Below are 7467 nucleotides of genomic sequence, written 5' to 3' on the forward strand. Positions count from 1 at the left end.
GACATGGAAAATAGAAATACTTTTTCTTGGGTAAAGGAACAGATAACTCGATCGATTTCTGTATCGATCATGATATACGTAATAACTCGGACATCTATTTCAAATGCATATCCCATTTTTGCGCAGCAGGGTTATGAAAACCCACGAGAAGCAACTGGACGAATTGTATGTGCCAATTGCCATTTAGCTAGCAAGCCCGTCGATATTGAAGTTCCCCAAGCTGTGCTTCCCGATACTGTATTTGAAGCAGTTCTTCGAATTCCTTATGATATGCAATTGAAACAAGTTCTTGCTAATGGAAAAAAGGGAGGGTTGAATGTAGGTGCTGTTCTTATTTTGCCCGAGGGATTCGAATTAGCGCCGCCCGATCGTATTTCCCCTGAGTTAAAAGAAAAGATAGGAAATCTTGCTTTTCAGAGTTATCGTCCCGATAAAAAAAACATTCTTGTGATAGGCCCTGTTCCCGGTAAGAAATATAGTGAAATTGTCTTTCCCATTCTTTCCCCTGATCCTGCTACGAAGAAAGATGCTCATTTCTTAAAATATCCCATATATGTAGGGGGAAACCGAGGAAGAGGACAGATCTATCCTGATGGTAGCAAGAGTAACAATACAGTCTATAATGCTACGTCAACAGGTATAGTAAGAAAAATACTACGTAAAGAAAAGGGGGGGTATGAAATATCCATAGTTGATGCATCAGATGGACGCCAAGTGATTGATATTATACCTCCCGGACCAGAACTTCTTGTTTCAGAGGGGGAATCCATCAAGCTTGATCAACCATTAACAAGCAATCCTAATGTGGGAGGTTTTGGTCAGGGGGACGCAGAAATCGTGCTTCAGGATCCATTACGTGTCCAAGGCCTTTTGTTCTTCTTCGCATCCGTTATTTTGGCACAAGTTTTTTTGGTTCTCAAAAAGAAACAGTTTGAAAAGGTTCAATTGTACGAAATGAATTTCTAGGTCCCGGGATTTCTTACCATCAAGTTGGTAAAAAGCCTCGATTTATTGGCAATTGCTAGAATTATCTATGATCTATTTTGGAAATCCTTTTTTTGTTTAGACTGCTTTTTGTTTATGAGATGTCTGGAATTCCTTATTTATATCCCATGCAAAAGAAGAGAATCCAAGGCAAAGGCGAGAACAATCAAATTAAAATTTCTTCTTTTTCGGAGGGATTGCAGGTCTTCTTAATCGTCTATTCGGCACAAGAAAAAGCCTTTTTCTTGTGCCGATTCTTCTTGTATCAAAATAAGAATCCTTTTTCTTCCTAATTCGTCAAAGATTACTATTTCTTCTTTATTCGGGTCTGTCTCTTGGACCTCTTTTTCTTTTGCTTAGGTTTAGCCGAGGTAGTGGACAAACAGAGGGGAAGAAAATATGGCGGGGGAAAAATTTCTTGTGATTGTGAGCAAATTGCTTGGCTTGTTTAATTAAGTTCAACTTCAAATTTACAGAAATTTTGCAAAAAAAAAGTAAACTCTTCCATTGAAGGTTTTTTTATTTTTAGGCTAGTTGAATAGTTTTGATTAAGGTTTTATTAGTTTATTACTCGAAACTAAATCAAGGATTTTCAGGATACTTCCTTCGTGGAATAAGATATTGGATCCTCGAGTGATCTCTTTTTCTTGTTGCTTCATAAGAGTGAATCGAATAGATTCAATTCGCGTTATAAGAGTAAAATAAAAATTCCGCGGGTCCTTTCCGCTCTAATCAGATAAAGGGGGGTAAGGACCCGCTAAGCTCCTACTTTTTCATGTTTACAATCTGGTCCCTCCGATTACTATAGAGATGAACCCAATCCAGAATATGAACCATAAAAGAAAACACCTACTAAACCAATCACAGCAATACCAGCTACAGTACCTATCAGCCAAAGAGGAATTCTTCCAGTAGTATCGGCCATTTCCCCTACTTTCCTCCACATTTTATCAATTGGTCATGCTAGAGACAAAAACAGTCATGGGTAGTTATAAGGATGGTATCCTTCCAAATGGGATAAGAGAATTCTTATTAGTCTCTTTCTTTCTCTCAATTGAAGAAGTAATTGGAAAATAAAACAGCAAGTACAAAAATGAGTAATAAACCCCAGTATAGACTGGTACGATTCAATTCAACATTTTGTTCATTCGGGTTTGATTGTGTCATAGTTCTATAGTTGGAATTTGTTTTATCGTTGGATGAACTGCATTGCTGATATTGATCCCAAGAAAAAAACAGTAGGTACAGCTAGTCCGTGAATAGCCAGCCATCGCACTGTAAAAATAGGATAGGTTCGATCTATGGTCATTGAGGGCCTCCTAAAAGGATCTACTAAATTCATCGAGTTGTTCTAAAGAATCAAAACGGTCGGTTATTAACGGAATTCCTTGTCGGCTTTCCGTGAAATACTCGTTTGGCCTAGGACTTCCAAACACGTCATAAGCTAAACCCGTACTGACAAATAACCAACCCGCAATGAATAGGGAAGGTATAGTAATGCTATGAATAACCCAGTATCGAATACTGGTAATAATATCAGCAAAAGAACGTTCTCCCGTGCTTCCAGACATGCTGAACTCCCAAAATTTTTGTACATTCAAAAAAGGAATTGATTCCGTAAAAGATGGGATCGACCAGTAAATAGAAAATTACTGATATTTCATCCTTGTGAGATTGTCAATTTTGTACCAAAGGTGTATTTTGAGTATACCGAATTAGTATAGCTATCCTTCCTATGGCACAGCAATCTGGTTTTGCCTGGTTCCGAAACATAATTACTTTTTTATTTTTTTTTTGTCTATAGGTAAGCTATATGTTATTCAAGGCATCAATAGAAAACCCCATTTTTGTAGGTTCTACTTACTTTTCATTGGCTTCGGAATAATAGAGTAATTCGGAATAGCAGCCAAAATCTTGGGAAAATCTAAGTTAATGATCAATAGGTTTGGATAAATAATTTAGGAAGGATATTCTCATACTGACACAATACAAGGACAAGTATATGTGAAATCTATCCTTTCATAATTCGTAATTCATCCTTGTATTGTTTGTTGGATTAGGTCTAACTTTCTTGACCAAACTGCGAGCGCGGAACTTTACGAGATGAAATAGGGAAAGACAGAAGATAGAATAGAACTTAAAAGGATAATTGAAGTGACTCGTCTTCGAATCTACTTTGGTTGGAGTTCGAAAAAGGAATAAAAATAAAGTAAATTCAAGGAAGAGCTTTCTTTTTTTTTTTTTTTTAACAGCCCCTTGGCAGGTCGTGGAATGCTTTTGTTCTCCTCTTATTCCATATGGAATACAATCAGTTAAAATAAGAAGGAATAGGGGAATATTCGATCGTTCACTCCAAAAAGAGGGTCCTATTGAAAAAGAAATTATCCAAAATAGAAAGAAGTTTTTTTTTTCAAATTCAATTGTTTATTTATCTCTTATTCAAAAATTTCCCTGAAAATTGAATTTCTTTTTTTCATTCAATGGGGTTAGATGATCTAGTTCTTAATATTATTACTTTACTCAATTGACAAATTCCACAACAAATCTCTTGATTCGGAATTAGGGACTCATGTATCATCTGATGAATCCACTTTCTTTTACACTTCTGTATCTTACTCTATCTTGTTTTTTAGTATTATCTAAAATAACTGATGAATTATGAATTTTCCATAACTTAGGTAAATGCTTTACCAACATATGTAGTGTAGTAAAAAAAAATAAATGGAATTTAACTCTTTCATGCTTACTTTAACTAGTTATTTTGGTTTTCTACTGGCTGCTTTAACTATAACCCCAGCTCTATTTATTGGCTTGAACAAGATACGCCTTATTTGAATTGACTGAATAATTATAATTCAGAAAAGAAAAATCTTTCTTTGGGATTCCTGGCATTCTACGACTCTTTTCCAGACTAATTAGGAATTCTTTTCTTGGTCATTGAGATTCGTGGATAATTTAGAGTACTATTTAGGGATAGATCGTACCTCTTTTTTTATCCCCTCGAACAAATCGAAATGATTGAAGTTTTTCTATTTGGAATCGTCTTAGGCCTAATTCCTATTACTTTAGCGGGATTATTCGTGACTGCGTATTTGCAATACAGGCGTGGGGATCAGTTGGATCTTTGATTGAGTCATTTTTTTTTTTTGATTGACCTCCTCCAGACCAGAGAGGAGGTCAAATTGAAATTGGAGTTACAATTCAATTTTGTTAAGTTATTTTACTCTGCTTCGACATAAAATAGATGGAATCACGCTCTGTAGGATTTGAACCTACGACATCGGGTTTTGGAGACCCGCGTTCTACCGAACTGAACTAAGAGCGCTTTCATTCATTCAAAAAGAAAATCTTTTTCTATTCCTAATGTATCTCACGTACGTATAGTCTCCACAAATTCAAGTTATACCCACTTTACTTTAATTGATCTCGTCGCTACTGCCTATAAAGAAGAAAGAAGTAATAGGTAGGGATGACAGGATTTGAACCTGTGACATTTTGTACCCAAAACAAACGCGCTACCAAGCTGCGCTACATCCCTTTTCCAAATTAAATTGTTGTACAATGCCATTGTACACAATTCCTGTCTTCTTTTCCACATCATAATTTTCTTCTTCTTTCTTTCTCTATCTATATATAGAACCCTCGTGTCATTTCTTCTTTTTGGTCTCATATAATTAAGGAATTATATACATATAAAATCCAATATAATTTCGCCTATAAAAGAAGGATTACTTTTCCTTGGTAATATATAGGAAGAAGGGGTCATCTTTTTCTTTTTTAGGGATAGGAAAATTTCGTCGATATGGTTCATTTTATATATAGCATAACAATCTTGGGCAAGAGTTTATGATCATATATGTATTCCAACAAGGAAGGAGGATTTTCAATGCGGGATATAAAAACATATCTCTCTGTAGCACCCGTGCTAAGTACTCTATGGTTTGGTGCTTTAGCAGGTTTATTGATAGAAATTAATCGTTTATTCCCAGATGCTTTGTCATTCCCTTTTTTTTAATTCTAGTTATTGCTATGGGAGGGATAGATTTCTTCGTGATATGACAAAATTTGATCCTTTTCAATCTTTTTTTAGTATCGGAAGGAAAAAGAAAGAAAAGATGGATTGGGTTGAACCTCAGAGTCATTAAAAATTTGGTAAACCCCATTTTTGAAAATAGAAATTCAATTTAAAGGGGTACCCAAGCTAAATAAGGCCTCAGAAATCAGAGCATAGAAAAGGCGGGGCTGGCTAATTAAATGAAAGGATTTCGAACCAAAATCTTTGCTAATTCGACAAGGATTGTATTCTTTAATTATTTCTCTATTTTTTATTACTTAATTAAAGAATAAAAAAAAATTATTCTAATGAATTTTATTCTTCTTCTTCGGATTCAAAATAGAAGAATAAAAGAATAAGTAGAAGAATTAAGTTAAGTCAATCCAAAAAGAAAAGGAGGTTCATGGCCAAGGGAAAAGATGTTAGAATCAGAGTTATTTTGGAATGCATCAGTTGTGTTCGAAAAGGTGCCAATGAGGAATCGACGGGGATTTCTAGATATAGTACTCAAAAGAATCGCCACAATACACCCGGACAATTAGAATTCAAAAAATTTTGTCGTTATTGTCGCAAGCATACGACTCATCACGAAATAAAGAAATAGGAACATCGTGTGTTTGATCTTTCCAAACAACAGAAAGAGTAAGAACTTCATATTTAATATATAAAGAAAACATAGTATAGAATACAAAATACAAATCAACTCATCTGATTTCCGGTAGATATTATTTCATATGTATAGAGGGTATTCATATACTATAATATGAATCAAATAAGATATGGATCAAAGAAAAACTACTTCTTCTGGATCCTAAATTAATAAAATAAAGAAGTGAATTTTCAAATTTTCAAATTTTAAATAAGGAATAAATCATGTATACATCTAAACAACCTTTTCTTAAATCTAAGCAACCCTTTAGTAAATCCAAGCAAACTTTTAATAAATCCAAGCAACCCTTTCGTAAATCCAAGCAAACTTTTCGTAAATTCAAGCAACTTTTCGTAAATCTAAACAACCTTTTCGTAGGCGTCCCCGGATTGGCCCGGGAGATCGAATTGATTATAGAAACATGAGTTTAATTAATAGATTTATTAGTGAACAAGGAAAAATATTATCGAGACGAATAATAGATTAACCTTGAAACAACAACGATTAATTACTCTTGCTATAAAACAGGCTCGTATTTTATCTTTCTTACCGTTTCGTAACTATGAGAACGAAAAAGCAATTTCAAGCCCAGTCAATTTCAATAATTACAGGTTCTAGACCCAGAAAAAATAGACATATTCCTCAATTAACGCAAAAGTACAATTCCAATCGAAACTTAAGAAACAACAACCAAAATTTAAGAAACAACAACCGGAACTTAAGTCCGATTGTTGATGTTTTATTCGAATTCGAAAGGGCCAGACCTATATATATTATAAAGAAAGTAATCCAGCTCGTTGATTCCTACCACTTAATCTTAATTTATTGTATCTTCCCGGAGTTCCCTCTCCGGGAATTCATCTTTTATTATTCCAGTATATTACTTTATTTATACCTTTAATTGATGATCTTTATTTTATTGGAAATCGTGTAAAGATTATTTGGATTTGATACAGCTACTTGTGCAAGCATTTTACGATTAAGAATCAATTTCTTCTTGTACAGGTTGTGTATTAATTTACTATAACTATCGAATACTTTATATACCCGCGTTGCTGCGTTTATCCGAGTGATCCACAAACGACGAAAATCCCTCTTTTGCCTACCTCTATCTCGATGAGAGGAAACAAAAGCTCTTTTTACCTGTTGGGTAATCATTCGATTAAGTCTTAAATGAGCCCCTCTAAGTTTGAGGCAAATGAACGCATTTTTGTTCGTCGTCTCCGGCTATATATCCTCGCGGAACTCTGGTCATTGAATCAAATTAACCTTAATGAATAACTAATGATTTCTCTTCTTTTAGCCACCCTTTTTCTCATTAATAACAAAACTAATTATTCCGATATATAAAATATTAATTCCAATGGCTTTTGCTATAGTAACCTTCCCAACCACGATTTTTTATTCCACTCCGTTCAGTTATTTCTATACGAAATAACAAATTCATTCTAATAATACTAAAAAAATAGTGGGTTCCATCGTTTCTATGGTTCCCTTTTAAACGGTGAGGCCCTCTCTATACACCGGAGCCCTTTCTTTCATCAAAAGGTATTGCGAACTTGTATAGTCCACATTCTTTGGCTCTACCTATCCATTATAGAGTAAATAGCTCTTTTCACAATAAGAGTTATCCATACAGTGACGGTATTTAATTATGAAAGTTGGCTAAGTAGCTGACCCTGTTAGTCCGTTCTTTTAAGATAAAGGAGCATAAGCCTTTTTCTTTTTATTACTATTTCCTCCGCTTAATGGATAACCATTTGCTACCAATGGGAGAATT

General features: G+C 34.5%; 2 non-coding genes across 2 annotated transcripts; both read right to left on the bottom strand.

Moving 5' to 3' along the window:
- Positions 1-4235: 4235 nt before the first annotated feature.
- TRNAW-CCA (transfer RNA tryptophan (anticodon CCA)) lies at positions 4236-4309 on the bottom strand. Its single transcript has one exon. It is a non-coding gene; the product is annotated as a tRNA-Trp (tRNA).
- Positions 4310-4448: 139 nt separating this feature from the next.
- Positions 4449-4522, bottom strand: TRNAP-UGG (transfer RNA proline (anticodon UGG)). Its single transcript has one exon. It is a non-coding gene; the product is annotated as a tRNA-Pro (tRNA).
- Between the last annotated feature and the right edge of the window lie 2945 nt (positions 4523-7467).

This window comes from Triticum urartu, unplaced genomic scaffold (assembly GCF_056163025.1).
Source record: "Triticum urartu cultivar PI428250 unplaced genomic scaffold, HENAU_Tu73 scaffold2, whole genome shotgun sequence".
NCBI lineage: Eukaryota > Viridiplantae > Streptophyta > Magnoliopsida > Poales > Poaceae > Triticum > Triticum urartu.